Below are 15,391 nucleotides of genomic sequence, written 5' to 3'. Positions count from 1 at the left end.
ATGGGGACACTTTTTCCTGCCGCAATGTGTAAAATGGTGACACTTTTTCCTGCCGCAATGTGTAAAATGGGGACACTTTCCTGCCGCAATGTGTAAAATGGGGACACTTGCCAGCGTACTGTGTAAAATGGGGACACGTGCCTGCCGCAATGTGTCAAATGGGGACACTTTTTCCTGCCGCAATGTGTAAAATGGGGACACTTGCCAGCGTACTGTGTAAAATGGGGACACGTGCCTGCCGCAATGTGTAAAATGGGGACACTTTTTCCTGCCGCAATGTGTAAAATGGGGACACCTGTCTGCCGCAATGTGTAAAATGGGGTCACCTGTCTGCCGCAATGTGTAAAATGGGGACACTTTTTCCTGCCGCAATGTGTAAAATGGGGACACCTGTCTGCCGCAATGTGTAAAATGGGGTCACCTGTCTGCCGCAATGTGTAAAATGGGGAATGGGGACACTTGCCTGTCGTACTGTGTAAAATGGGGACACTTTTTCCTGGATATGAAATTCATGTTAGAAAAGGCAATTTTTCAGGTAAAAAAGTTCTGAAAGAGATATATATATAATATTTTTATTCATGAATTTATTTATTTTAATTTTTATTATTATTATTTTTATTTATTTATTGTAAAATATTTTTTTTTTTTTTTTTTTTGCCGGGGGGGGGGGGGGGGGGGGGGGTGTCAAATGACTACCTTGCCCCGGGTGACAAAAATCCTAGTTTCGGCCCTGATAATACAGTAGTGCATAATATACATAGTGAGGTGTAATAATGGTTTATTATTCTGAAGCTGTAGTTGGACAGTAAATGTTACTTACTTCCTAATTACACTACAGCTTTGGAATACATGGGCATTTAATAAAATATAACACTAGACTAGTGCATCTCGCTCATCCGTCCCTATAGCAACCGCTCCGTCCCGCCCCTCGCTCACAGGATTGGCTAGTGCAGCTTTCCACTCTGTTCCGATGCTGAGCACAAGCTCTGATTGGATCATTTCTAGTACACGCCACCTGGATTTATCTTGATGGCTTGGCGGATAAGCCAACAGTGAAGCGCGTTGGGCGGAGCTATGCGACTGGGCTGGGCTTAGTTTGACAGGAAAAGTGTGTGGTCAGAATTCTAGAACACGAGTGATCGGAGGTCAGGTGCGGGAAAAAGCGCGTGTGTGGAGCCGCAGGTATTATATTGTCACTTATTACTGTATAGTCAGCCCCGGTAATGTGCTGAGGATGTGATGTGTTGCCTGAATGCGAGAACCGGGCTGGCAGGGAGGAGCAGCATTACACAGCCATAGTGCATACAGCATTACACAGCTAGAGTGCATGCAGCATTACACAGCAGCAGCATAGAGCCAGAGTGCATGCAGCATTACACCTCCACAGTGAATGCAGTAGTGCTGTACATGTCATGCTGCCCATGCGTTGTGTGTGCTGTAACCTCCATGTGTAAGTGGGAGGGATACCTGTGTCTTCCATGTTCTGCAGGAGCCTGTGTCCATGCAACAGCTGCAGGGCCCCTGTACGAGTGACAGAGTGCTGTCATTGATGTCTGGCAGGACTTCCTGTGACTTGTAGTTCTACATCAGCAGGAGAGCTGCAATGCCATTTATATAGCTGGGAATTGATGATTAGGGTTGTAGTTGTCACCTGACTTACACCATGTGCATGTTAGATTCTGTCCTAGCCGTGTAGTTTACCTTTGTACTACGTGCCACCTGTACATCACCTGTTATTTTATCAGCTTTTTGTGTGAACTGATTTTGTTATATTATTGTGCATTCACCATTCATACTGTCACACATGGCCTAGAAATTCCAAGCATACAGGCCTATAATTATAAGTTCCTACTCCCTAATGTATGCAGATACTGTAAGTACATTATGTGTGCTTACTATCGTTATGTGACATCATTACCCTACATTTTATGGTGGTGCTGTTTTGTTTGTTCATATATCACAAATGTCAACTGTGATTGTAAATAGGGTAACATTCGATTATTATTTCTCTTATGTCCTGGAGGATGCTGGGGTCCACATTAGTACCATGGTGGGGTATAGATGGGTCCTTTGGGAGCCATTGGCACTTTAAGAGTTTGAGAGTGTGGGCTGGCTTCTCCCTCTATGCCCCTCCTACCAGACTCGGTTTAGAAAATGTGCCCGGAGGAGCCGGTCACAGCTAGGGGAGCTCTACAGAGCTTCTCTGGTAAAAGTTTTTTTTTAGAGTTTATCATTTTACAGGGAGGCTGCTGGCAACAGCCTCCCTGCTTCGAGGGACTAAGGGGGGGAGTAGTGTCCGCCCTGCGGGGTCTGAGCCACTATCTCCGCTGACAGGACACGGATCTCCTGAGGGGATCGAATGTTCCCCGCCACAGGGGATCGCTCACCCCAGCAGCATGCCGCCACCCCCTTACAGAGACAGAAGACTTGTGGCGAGTTAGTCACCAGCCCCCCTGGCAAGCGGGAAGCTGGTGTGAAGATGGCGGCAACAGGGTATGGAGCGCAGTACTAACTGTGCTCCGGGGCTCAGCGGTACATAGTGTGGCGCTGTGAGGGGCGCCCTGAGCCTGCACCCTACACTATCCAGAAAGCCTGTCAGGGTCCCAGGATCACTGCCAGCACAATTCCTCAGGCCAGTATAATCTATAGGAGAGCGGGAAGCAGCACCATGAAAGGTGGCAGCGCTTCTCAGAGCGGACCCAGCAGCGTTCAGTGCCATTTTCTCTGACGTCCTAGTGGATGCTGGGTACTCCGTAAGGACCATGGGGAATAGACGGGCTCCGCAGGAGACTGGGCACTCTAAAAGAAAGATTAGGTACTATCTGGTGTGCACTGGCTCCTCCCTCTATGCCCCTCCTCCAGACCTCAGTTAGAATCTGTGCCCGGCCCGAGCTGGTTGCACACTAGGGGCTCTCCTGAGCTTCTAGTAAAGAAAGTATTTGTTAGGTTTTTTATTTTCAGTGAGATCTGCTGGCAACAGACTCACTGCTACGAGGGACTGAGGGGAGAGAAGCGAACCTACCTGCTTGCAGCTAGCTTGGGCTTCTAAGGCTACTGGACACCATTCGCTCCAGAGGGATCGAACACTGGGCCCGTCCACGATCGTCCGGTCCCGGAGCCGCGCCGCCGTCCCCCTTGCAGAGCCAGAAGCAAGAAGAACATCCTGAAAATCGGCAGCTGAAGACTTCGGTCTTCATGAAGGTAGCGCGCACAGCACTGCAGCTGTGCGCCATTGCTCCCTATGCACACCACACACTCCGGTCACTGATGGGTGCAGGGCGCTGGGGGGGGCGCCCTGAGCTGCAATTAGAGTACCTTCTATGGCTAAAAGCACATAATATAGTCCAATAAACTATATTTCTCTATCGTCCTAAGTGGATGCTGGGGTTCCTGAAAGGACCATGGGGAATAGCGGCTCCGCAGGAGACAGGGCACAAAAAAGTAAAGCTTTTACCAGATCAGGTGGTGTGCACTGGCTCCTCCCCCTATGACCCTCCTCCAGACTCCAGTTAGATTTTGTGCCCGAACGAGAAGGGTGCAATCTAGGTGGCTCTCCTAAAGAGCTGCTTAGAGAAAGTTTAGATTAGGTTTTTTACTTTACAGTGAGTCCTGCTGGCAACAGGATCACTGCAACGAGGGACTTAGGGGAGAAGTAGTGAACTCACCTGCGTGCAGAGTGGATTTGCTGCTTGGCTACTGGACACTAGCTCCAGAGGGACGATCACAGGTACAGCCTGGATGGTCACCGGAGCCGCGCCGCCGGCCCCCTTGCAGACGCTGAAGAGAGAAGAGGTCCAAAATCGGCGGCTGAAGACTCCTCAGTCTTCTTAAGGTAGCGCACAGCACTGCAGCTGTGCGCCATTTTCCTCTCAGCACACTTCACACAACAGTCACTGAGGGTGCAGAGCGCTGGGGGGGGCGCTCTGAGAGGCAAATAAAAACCTTATTAGAGGCAAAAAATACCTCACATATAGCCCACAGAGGCTATATGGAGATATTTAACCCCTGCCTAACTTCAAAAATAGCGGGAGACGAGCCCGCCGAAAAAGGGGCGGGGCCTATCTCCTCAGCACACAGCGCCATTTTCTCTCACAGAAAAGCTGGAGAGAAGGCTCCCAGGCTCTCCCCTGCACTGCACTACAGAAACAGGGTTAAAACAGAGAGGGGGGGCACTGATTTTGGCGATATTGTATATATATAAAAGATGCTATAAGGGAGAAACACTTATATAAGGTTGTCCCTATATAATTATAGCGTTTTTGGTGTGTGCTGGCAGACTCTCCCTCTGTCTCCCCAAAGGGCTAGTGGGTCCTGTCCTCTGTCAGAGCATTCCCGGTGTGTGTGCTGTGTGTCGGTACGTGTGTGTCGACATGTATGAGGACGATGTTGGTGAGGAGGCGGAGAAATTGCCTGTAATGGTGATGTCACTCTCTAGGGAGTCGACACCGGAATGGATGGCTTATTTAGAGAATTACGTGAGAATGTCAACACGCTGCAAGGTCGGTTGACGACATGAGACGGCCGACAATCTATTAGGACCGGTCCAGGCGTCTCAGAAACACCGTCAGGGGTTTTAAAAACGCCCATTTACCTCAGTCGGTCGACACAGACACGGACACTGAATACAGTGTCGACGGTGAATAAACAAACGTATTTCTCATTAGGGCCACACGTTAAGGGCAATGAAGGAGGTGTTACGTGTTTCTGATACTACAAGTACCACAAGAAAGGGTATTATGTGGGAGTGAAAAAACTACCTGTAGTTTTTCCTGAATCAGATAAAATAAAATGAAGTGTGTGATGATGCGTAGGGTTACCCCGATAGCAAATATTGGCGTTATACCCTTTCCCGCCAGAAATTAGGGTACGTTGGGAAACACCCCTTAGGGTGATAAGGCGCTCACACGCTTATCAAGTGGCGTTACCGTCTCCAGATACGGCCGCCCTCAAGGAGCCAGCTGATAGGAAGCTGGAAAAATATCCTAAAAAGTATATACACACATACGGTGGTTATACTGCGACCAGCGATCGCCATCAGCCTGGAGATGCAGTGCTGGGTTGGCTTGGTCGGATTCCCTGACTGAAAATATTTTATTCATGTAGAGCATTTAATAGGATGCATTCTATATATATGTATGTGAGATGCACAGAGGGATATTTGCTCTCTGGCATCAAGATAAGTGCGTTGTCCATATCTCCCAGAAGATGTCAGGGACACGACAGTGGTCAGGTGATACAGATCCCATACGGCAGATGGAAGTATTGCTGTATAAAGGGAAGGAGTTATTTGGGGGTCGGTCCATCGGACCTGGGGACCACAGCAACAGCTGGGAAATCCAACCTTTTTTACCCCAAGTTACATCTCAGCTAAAAAAAAAAAAAAAAAGACACCGTCTTTTCAGCCTCAATCTTTCCTTTCCCATGAGGGCATGCAGGCAAAAGGCCAGTCATATCTGCCCAGACATAGAGGTAAGGGAAGTAGACTGCAGCAGGCAGCCCTTTCCCAGGAAAAGAAGCCCTCCACCGCGTCTGCCAAGTCCTCAGCATGACGCTGGGGCCGTGCAAGCGGACTCAAGGTGGGGGGGTAGTCTCAAGAGTCTCAGGGCGCAGTGGGATCACTCGCAAGTTGACCCCTAGATCGTACGAGTATTATCCCAGGGGTAAAGATTGGAGAGTCGAGACATCTTCTCCTCGCAGGTTCCTGAAGTCTGCTTTACCAACGGCTCCCTCCGACAGGGAGGCAGCATTGGAAACAATTCACAAGCTGTATATCCAGCAGGTGATAATCAAAGTACCCCTCCTACGACAAGGAAAAGGGTATTATTTTTCCACACTATATTGTGGTACTGAAGCCAGACGGCTTGGTGACACATAGTCTAAATCTAAAATGTTTTGAACACTTACATAAAAGGTTCAAATCGAGATAAAGTCACTCAGAGCAGTGATAGCGAACCGGAAAAAAGGGGACTATATGGTGTCCCTGGACATCAAGGATTACCTCCATGTCCAAATTTTGTCCTTCTCATCAAGGGTACCTCTGGTTCGTGGTACAGAACTGTCAATATCAGTTTCAGACGATGCCGTTTGAATTATCCACGGCACCCCGGGCCTTTTTACCAAGGTAATGGCCGAAAAGATGTTTCTTCAAAGAAAAAAGGCATCTAAATTATCCCTTACTTGCACGACCTAAAAAGGGCAAGTTCCAGAGAACAGTTGGAGGTCGGAAGAGCACTATCTAAAGTAGTTCTTCGACGGCACGACTGGATTCTAAATATTCCAAGAATCGCAGCTGTTTTCCGACGATACGTCTGCTGTTCCTAGGGATGATTCTGGACACGGTTCAGAAAAAGGTTTTTCTTCCCGAGGAAAAAGCCAAGGAGTTATCCGACCTGTCAGGAACCTCCTAAAACCAGGAAAGGTGTCTGTACATCAATGCACAAGAGTCCTGGGAAAAATGGTGGCTTTTTACGAAGCAATTCCATTCGGCAGATTCCATGCAAGAATTTTCCAAAGGGATCTGTTGGACAAATGGTCAGGGTCGCATCCTCAGATGCACCTGCGAATAACCCTGTCGCCAAGGACAAGGGTATATCTTCTGTGGTGGTTGCAAAAGGCTCATCTATTGGAGGGCCGCAGATTCGGCATACAGGATTTGATCCTGGTGACCACGGACGCCAGCCTGAGAGGTTGGGGAGCAGTCACACAAGGAAGAAACTTCCAGGGGGTATGGACGAACCTGGAAAAGTCTCTTCACATAAACATTCTGGTACTAAGAGCAATCTAAAATGCTCTAAGCCAGGCGGAACCACTCCTGCAAGGAAAACCGGTGTTGATTCAGTCGGACAACATCACGGCGGTCGCCCATGTAAACAGACAGGGCGGCACAAGAAGCAGGAGTGCAATGGCAGAAGCTGCCAAGATTCTTCGCTGGGCGGAGAATCACGTAATAGCACTGTCAGCAGTGTTCTTCCCGGGCGTGGACAACTGGGAAGCAGACTTCCTCAGCAGACACGATATTCACCCGGGAGAGTGGGGTCTTCATCCAGAAGTCTTCCACATGCTAATAAACTGTTGGGAAAGACCAATGGTAGACATGATGGCGTCTCGCCTCAACAAGAAACTGGACAAGTATTGCGCCAGGTCAAGAGATCCACAGGCAATAGCTGTGGACGCACTGGTAACACCTTGGGTGTACAAATCAGTATATGTGTTTCCTCCTCTGCCTCTCATACCAAAGGTATTGAAGTTTATACGGTGAAGAGGAGTAAGAACAATACTAGTGGCTCCGGATTGGCCAAGAAGGACTTGGTACCCGGAACTTCAAGAGTTGGTCACGGACGACCCGTGCCCTCTACTTCTGAGAAGGGACCTGCTACAACAGGGTCTCTGTCTCTTTCAAGACTTACCGCGGCTGCGTTTGACGGCATGGCGGTTGAACGCCAGATCCTAAAAGGGAAAGGCATTCCAGAAGAAGTCATTCCTACCTTGATTAAGGCAAGGAAGGAAGTCACCGCGAAACATTATCACCGCATTTGGCGAAAATATGTCGCGTGGTGCGAGGATCGGAGTGTTCCGACGGAGGAATTTCAACTGGGTCGTTTCCTACATTTCCTACAATCAGGATTGTCTATGGGTCTCAAATTGAGATCTATTAAGGTTCAAATTTCGGCCCTGTCAATATTCTTCCAAAAAGAATTGGCCTCAGTTCCTGAGGTACAGACTTTTTGTTAAAGGAGTACTGCATATACAGCCTCCTGTGGTGCCTCCGGTGGCACCGTGGGATCTAAATGTAGTTTTAGATTTCCTCAAATCCCATTGGTTTGAACCATTGAAAAAGGTGGATTTTAAATATCTCACATGGAAAGTGACTATGTTACTGGCCCTGGCTTCCGCCAGGAGAGTATCTGAATTGGCGGCTTTATCTTATAAAAGCCCTTATCTAATCTTCCATTCGGATAGGGCAGAACTGAGGACTCGTCCGCATTTTCTCCCTAAGGTGGTATCAGCGTTTCACCTGAACCAACCTATTGTGGTGCCTGCGGCCACTGGCGACTTGGAGGACTCCAAGTTGTTGGACGTTGTCAGAGCCTTAAAAATATACATTTCAAGGACGGCTGAAGTCAGAAAATCTGACTCGCTGTTGATACTATATGCACCCAACAAGTTGGGTGCCCCTGCTTCTAAGCAGACGATTGCTCGTTGGATTTGTAACACAATTCAACTTGCTCATTCTGTGGCAGGCCTGCCACAGCCTAAATCTGTTAAGGCCCATTCCACAAGGAAGGTGGGCTCATCTTGGGCGGCTGCCCGAGGGGTCTCGGCATTACAATTCTGCCGAGCAGCTACGTGGTCGGGGGAAAACACGTTTGTAAAATTCTACAAATTTGATACCCTGGCAAAAGAGGACTTGGAATTCTCTCATTCGGTGCTGCAGAGTCATCCGCACTCTCCCGCCCGTTTGGGAGCTTTGGTATAATCCCCATGGTCCTTTCAGGAACCCCAGCATCCACTTAGGACGATAGAGAAAATAAGAATTTACTTACCGATAATTCTATTTCTCGGAGTCCGTAGTGGATGCTGGGCGCCCATCCCAAGTGCGGATTATCTGCAATACTGTACATAGTTATTGTTAACAAATTCGGGTTATATTGTTAAGGAGCCATCTTTAAGAGGCTCTTTCTGTTATCATACTGTTAACTGGGTTTAGATCACAAGTTGTACGGTGTGATTGGTGTGGCTGGTATGAGTCTTACCCGGGATTCAAATTGCCTCCCTTATTGTGTACGCTCGTCCGGGCACAGTACCTAACTGGAGTCTGGAGGAGGGTCATAGGGGGAGGAGCCAGTGCACACCACCTGATCTGGTAAAAGCTTTACTTTTTTGTGCCCTGTCTCCTGCGGAGCCGCTATTCCCCATGGTCCTTTCAGGAACCCCAGCATCCACTACGGACTCCGAGAAATAGAATTATCGGTAAGTAAATTCTTATTATGTGCAAAATCCCCCGCCATAATATAAATATAAGAGCGGGAGAAGTCCGCAGAGAAGGGGGCGGGGCTATCTCCCTCAGCACACTGGCGCCATTTCCTCTTCACAGCTCCGCTGGAAGACAGCTCCCCAGGCTCTCCCCTGCAGTTTCCAGGCTCAAAGGGTAAAAAAAAGAGGGGGGGCACTAAATTTAGGCGCAAATTGTATATGTAAAGCAGCTATAGGGAAAAATCACTTTGTGTTAGTGTACATCCCTGATTATATAGCGCTGTGGTGTGTGCTGGCATACTCTCTCTCTGTCTCCCCAAAGGACTTTGTGGGGTCCTGTCCTCAGTCAGAGCATTCCCTGTGTGTATGCGGTGTGTCGGTACGGCTGTGTCGACATGTTTGAGGAGGAGGGTTACGTGGAGGCGGAGCAGGAGCCGATAAGTGTGATGTCGCCCCCTGTGGGGCCGACACCGGAGTGGAAGGATATGTGGAAGGTTTTAACCGACAGTGTCAACTCCTTACATAAAAGGTTTAATGACGTGACAGCCATGGGACAGTCGGCAGCTCAGTCCGCACCTGCCCAGGCGTCTCAGAGGCCATCAGGGGCTCAAAAACGCCCGCTGACTCAGATGGCAGACACAGATGTCGACACGGAGTCTGACTCCAGTGTCGACGAGGATGAGATAAATGTACAGTCCACAAGGGCCATCCGATGTATAATTACGGCTATGAAAGATGTTTTACACATTGCTGACATAAACCCGGTTACCACAAAAAAGGGTATTATGTTTGGGGAGAAAAAGCAGCCAGTGACTTTTCCCCCATCTGATGAGTTAAACGAATTGTGTGAAGAAGCGTGGGGTTCCCCAGATAAGAAACTAGTAATTTCTAAGCGGTTACTAATGGCGTACCCTTTCCCGCCAACGGATAGGTTACGCTGGGAGACATCCCCTAAGGTGGACAAAGCGCTCACACGCTTATCAAAAAAGGTGGCACTGCCGTCTCAGTATACGGCCGCCTTAAAGGAGCCTGCAGATAGAAAGCAGGAGGCTATCCTGAAGTCTGTGTATTCACACTCGGGTACTATACTGAGACCTGCTATTGCTTCAGCATGGATGTGCAGTGCTGCAGCAGCGTGGTCTGATTCCCTGTCTGATAACATTGATTCCCTTGACAGGGACACTATATTGCTAACCATAGAGCATATTAAAGACGTAGTCTTATATATGAGAGATGCACAGAGGGACATTTGCCGGCTGGCATCTAGAATTAATGCGATGTCCATTTCTGCCAGGAGAGTATTATGGACTCGGCAGTGGACGGGTGATGCTGATTCTAAAAGGCACATGGAAATTTTGCCTTATAAGGGTGAGGAATTGTTTGGGGACGGTCTTTCAGACCTCGTATCCACAGCAACAGCTGGGAAGTCGACTTTTTTACCTCAGATTCCCTCACAGCCTAAGAAAGCACCGTATTATCAAGTACAGTCCTTTCGGCCTCAGAAAGGCAAGCGGGTTAAAGGCGCGTCCTTTCTGCCCAGAGGCAGGGGTAGAGGGAAAAAGCTGCACCAGACAGCCAGTTCCCAAGAACAAAAATCCTCCCCTGCTTCCACTAAGTCCACCGCATGACGCTGGGGCTCCACATGTGGAGCCAGGTGCGGTGGGGGCTCGTGTCCGGAACTTCAGCGACCAGTGGGTTCGCTCACAGGTGGATCTCTGGGTTCTACAAGTGGTATCTCAGGGATACAAGCTGGAATTCGAGACGTCTCCCCCTCGCCTTTACCTCAAATCAGCCTTGCCAGCTACTCCCCAGGACAGGGAGGTAGTACTGGCGGCAATTCACAAGCTGTACCTCCAGCTGGTGATAATAAAAGTTCCCCTCCTTCAACAGGAACGGGGTTACTATTCCACAATGTGTTTGGTACCGATACCAGACGGTTCGGTGAGACCCATTCTAAATTTGAAATCCTTGAACACTTATATAAGGAAGTTCAAGTTCAAAATGGAATCGCTCAGGGCGGTTATTGCAAGCCTGGAAGAGGGGGATTACATGGTATCACTGGACATCAAGGATGCTTACCTACATGTCCCCATTTACCCACCTCACCAGGTGTACCTCCGTTTTGTGGTACAGGACTGCCATTACCAATTCCAGACGTTACCGTTTGGTCTGTCCACGGCACCGAGGGTATTTCCCAAAGTAATGGCCGAAATGATGATACTCCTTCGAAAGAAGGGAATTATAATTATCCCGTACTTGGACGATCTCCTTATAAAGGCGAGGTCCAGGGAGCAGTTGTTGGTCGGAGTAGCACTATCTCAGGAAGTGCTACAACAGCACGGCTGGATTCTGAATATCCCGAAGTCGCAGCTGGTTCCTACGACGCGTCTGCTGTTCCTGGGTATGTTTCTGGACACAGAACAGAAGAAGGTGTTTCTCCCGGAGGGGAAGGCCAAGGAGTTGTCATCTCTGGTCAGAGACCTCCTAAAACCAAAACAGGTGTCGGTGCATCACTGCACGCGAGTCCTGGGAAAGGTGGTAGCTTCTTACGAGGCAATTCCATTCGGCAGGTTCCATGCACGGATCTTTCAGTGGGATCTGTTAGACAAGTGGTCCAGATCGCATCTTCGGATGCATCGGCTGATCACCCTGTCCCCGAGGGCCAGGGTGTCTCTGCTGTGGTGGCTGCAGAGTGCTCATCTTCTCGAGGGCCGCAGATTCGGCATACAGGACTGGATCCTGGTGACCACGGATGCAAGCCTCCGAGGTTGGGGGGCAGTCACTCAGGGAAGAAACAGGAAGCTTCCCTACACATAAATATTCTGGAACTAAGGGCCATTTACAATGCCCTAAGTCAGGCAAGACCCCTGCTTAAAAACCAGCCGGTGCTGATTCAGTCAGACAACATCACGGCGGTCGCCCATGTAAACCGACAGGGCGGCACAAGAAGCAGGATGGCGATGGCAGAAGCCACAAGGATTCTCCGATGGGCGGAAAATCACGTGATAGCACTGTCAGCAGTGTTCATTCAGGGAGTGGACAACTGGGAAGCAGACTTCCTCAGCAGGCACGACCTCCACCCGGGAGAGTGGGGACTTCATCCAGAAGTCTTCCAGCTGATTGTAAATCGTTGAGAAAGGCCACAGGTGGACATGATGGCGTCCCGCCTCAACAAAAAGCTAAAAAGATATTGCGCCAGGTCAAGGGACCCTCAGGCGATAGCTGTGGACGCTCTAGTGACACCGTGGGTGTACCAGTCGGTTTATGTGTTCCCTCCTCTTCCTCTCATACCAAAGGTACTGAGGATAATAAGAAAGAGAGGAGTAAGAACTATACTCATCGTTCCGGATTGGCCAAGAAGGACTTGGTACCCGGAACTACAAGATATGATCTCAGAGGACCCTTGGCCTCTGCCTCTCAGACAGGACCTGCTACAGCAGGGGCCCTGTCTGTTCCAAGACTTACCGCGGCTGCGTTTGACGGCATGGCGGTTGAACGCCGGATCCTGATGGAAAAGGGCATTCCGGTTGAAGTCATTCCTACGCTGATAAAAGCTAGGAAGGATGTGACAGCAAAACATTATCACCGCATATGGCGAAAATATGTTGCTTGGTGTGAGGCTATGAAGGCCCCAACAGAAGAATTTCAGCTGGGTCGATTTCTGCACTTCCTACAGTCAGGAGTGACTATGGGCCTAAAATTGGGATCCATTAAAATCCAGATTTCGTCCCTGTCTATTTTCCTTCAAAAAGAACTGGCTTCACTGCCTGAGGTTCAGACGTTTGTTAAGGGAGTGCTGCATATTCAGCCCCCTTTTGTGCCTCCAGTGGCACCTTGGGATCTCAACGTTGTGTTGGATTTCCTAAAATCACATTGGTTTGAGCCACTTCAGACCGTGGAGTTGAAATATCTCACGTGGAAAGTGGTCATGCTTTTGGCCTTGGCTTCGGCTAGGCATGTGTCAGAATTGGCGGCTTTGTCATGTAAAAGCCCCTATCTGATCTTCCATATGGACAGGGCAGATTTGAGGACTAGTCCCCAATTTCTCCCTAAGGTGGTATCAGCGTTTCATTTGAACCAACCTATTGTGGTGCCTGCGGCTACTCGGGACTTGGAGGCTTCCAAGTTGCTGGACGTAGTCCGGGCCCTGAAAATCTATGTTTCCAGGACGGCTAGAGTCAGAAAAACTGACTCGCTGTTTATCCTGCATGCACCCAACAAGCTGGGTGCTCCTGCTTCTAAGCAGACTATTGCTCGCTGGATCTGTTGCACGATTCAACTTGCACATTCTGCGGCTGGACTGCCGCATCCTAAATCAGTCAAAGCCCATTCCACGAGGAAGGTGGGCTCTTCTTGGGCGGCTGCCCGAGGGGTCTCGGCTTTACAACTTTGCCGAGCTGCTACTTGGTCGGGTTCAAACACATTTGCAAAATTCTACAAGTTTGATACCCTGGCTGAGGAGGACCTTGAGTTTGCTCATTCGGTGCTGCAGAGTCATCCGCACTCTCCCGCCCGTTTGGGAGCTTTGGTATAATCCCCATGGTCCTTACGGAGTACCCAGCATCCACTAGGACGTCAGAGAAAATAAGAATTTACTCACCGGTAATTCTATTTCTCGTAGTCCGTAGTGGATGCTGGGAGCCCGTCCCAAGTGCGGACTCTCTGCAATACGTGTATATAGTTATTGCTTAACTATAGGGTTTTGTTATGAGCCATCTGTTAATGAGGCTCATTTGTTGTTCATACTGTTAACTGGGTATAGTTATCACAAGTTGTACGGTGTGATTGGTGTGGCTGGTATGAGTCTTACCCTGGATTCCAAATCCTTTCCTTGTAGTGTCAGCTCTTCTGGGCACAGTTTCCCTAACTGAGGTCTGGAGGAGGGGCATAGAGGGAGGAGCCAGTGCACACCAGATAGTACCTAATCTTTCTTTTAGAGTGCCCAGTCTCCTGCGGAGCCCGTCTATTCCCCATGGTCCTTACGGAGTACCCAGCATCCACTACGGACTACGAGAAATAGAATTACTGGTGAGTAAATTCTTATTTTTCTGCCTACAGAAGAGCTGTCCCTCCAAATCAACTCCAGCTATCTTGTACAGTACCAGGGGATTGTAGAAGGGGGGGGGGGGGGGGGGGGGGAGGCTGCATATATCTGTACTGTGCAACCTATTAAGGTACACAGTAAGCGCTGGGAAGAGGTTTCCCTATCTTGAAGCGCTGTGTGTGGGTTGGCACCAACCTCTGTGTCTCTCTTGGCATTCTTAGGGGGAGACTCTGTTTGCCCCTTCCCTGTGTGAGTGTGTGGAGTGTTTGTTGTCTCCATTAAGCTATGTCCAGGGACTCTGTGTCATATGCTGTAGAGGATAATTCCTCTCAGGATGATCCCATTCCATGTAATCAGGATTGCACTTTGTTAGCACAGGTCCCTACAAGGGAGCCTGAGTGGTTACCCTCTCTTTGAAAATATGATTTCTACTAGGGTTGCACAAAATGAGACTGCAACTCAGATTTTACAGAACTCTATAGCAGTTTGGTCTGGTTCTGTTACCTCAGGGCCCCCTAAAGTACGCTCCCAAAAACGTGCTCTTGCCCAGATTATGCAAGATAATACGGATACCGATTCTGACGTGGCAGACTGTGATGGGGATGTGCTGCGGGGGGGCGGCATCTCTTGCAAAAGGGGTGCAGTTGATGATTGAGGCCATTAGAGATGTTTTGAATATTACTGATACAACACCCGAGCAGGTTGAGGAGTCTTATTTCAATTACAATAAGAAAGCCTCGCTAACCTTCCCTGCGTCTAAGGGATTAAACGCTATATTTGTAAAATCCTGGGAAAACCCAGAGAAAAAATTTCAGATTCCTAGAAAGGTTCTGGTTGCTTTCCCTTTTCTCTAACGTCCTAGTGGATGCTGGGGACTCCGTAAGGACCATGGGGAATAGACGGGCTCCGCAGGAGACATGGGCACTTTAAGAAAGAATTTAGATTCTGGTGTGCTCTGGCTCCTCCCTCTATGTCCCTCCTCCAGACCTCAGTTTGAATCTGTGCCCGGACGAGCTTGGTGCTGTTCAGTGAGCTTTCCTGAGCTTGCTGTAAGAAAGTATTTTGTTAGGTTTTTATTTTCAGGGAGCTCTGCTGGCAACAGACTCCCTGCATCGTGGGACTGAGGGGAGAGAAGCAGCCCTACTCTCTGAAGCTAGGTCCTGCTTCTTAGGCTACTGGACACCATTAGCTCCAGAGGGATCGTACACAGGATCTCACCCTCGTCGTCCGATCCCAGAGCCGCGCCGCCGTCCCCCTCGCAGAGCCGGAAGACAGAAGCCGGGTGAGTATGAGAAGCAAGAAGACTTCGAAATCGGCGGCAGAAGACTCCGTTCTTCACATGAGGTAACGCACAGCACTGCAGCTGTGCGCCAT

At 49.2% G+C, this 15,391-nt stretch overlaps 1 protein-coding gene across 1 annotated transcript in view; it reads left to right on the top strand.

Moving 5' to 3' along the window:
* Positions 1-1,064: 1,064 nt before the first annotated feature.
* The window catches only part of DHCR24 (24-dehydrocholesterol reductase), a 75,713-nt gene continuing 61,386 nt past the window's right edge, over positions 1,065-15,391 (top strand). The window contains exon 1 of the mRNA XM_063939660.1: positions 1,065-1,182. The gene's annotated coding sequence lies outside the window, so the exon portion shown is untranslated. The remainder of the gene's footprint in view (positions 1,183-15,391) is intronic.

This window comes from Pseudophryne corroboree, chromosome 9 (assembly GCF_028390025.1).
Source record: "Pseudophryne corroboree isolate aPseCor3 chromosome 9, aPseCor3.hap2, whole genome shotgun sequence".
Taxonomy (NCBI): domain Eukaryota; kingdom Metazoa; phylum Chordata; class Amphibia; order Anura; family Myobatrachidae; genus Pseudophryne; species Pseudophryne corroboree.
This window is presented reverse-complemented; position numbering and strand designations above follow the sequence as displayed.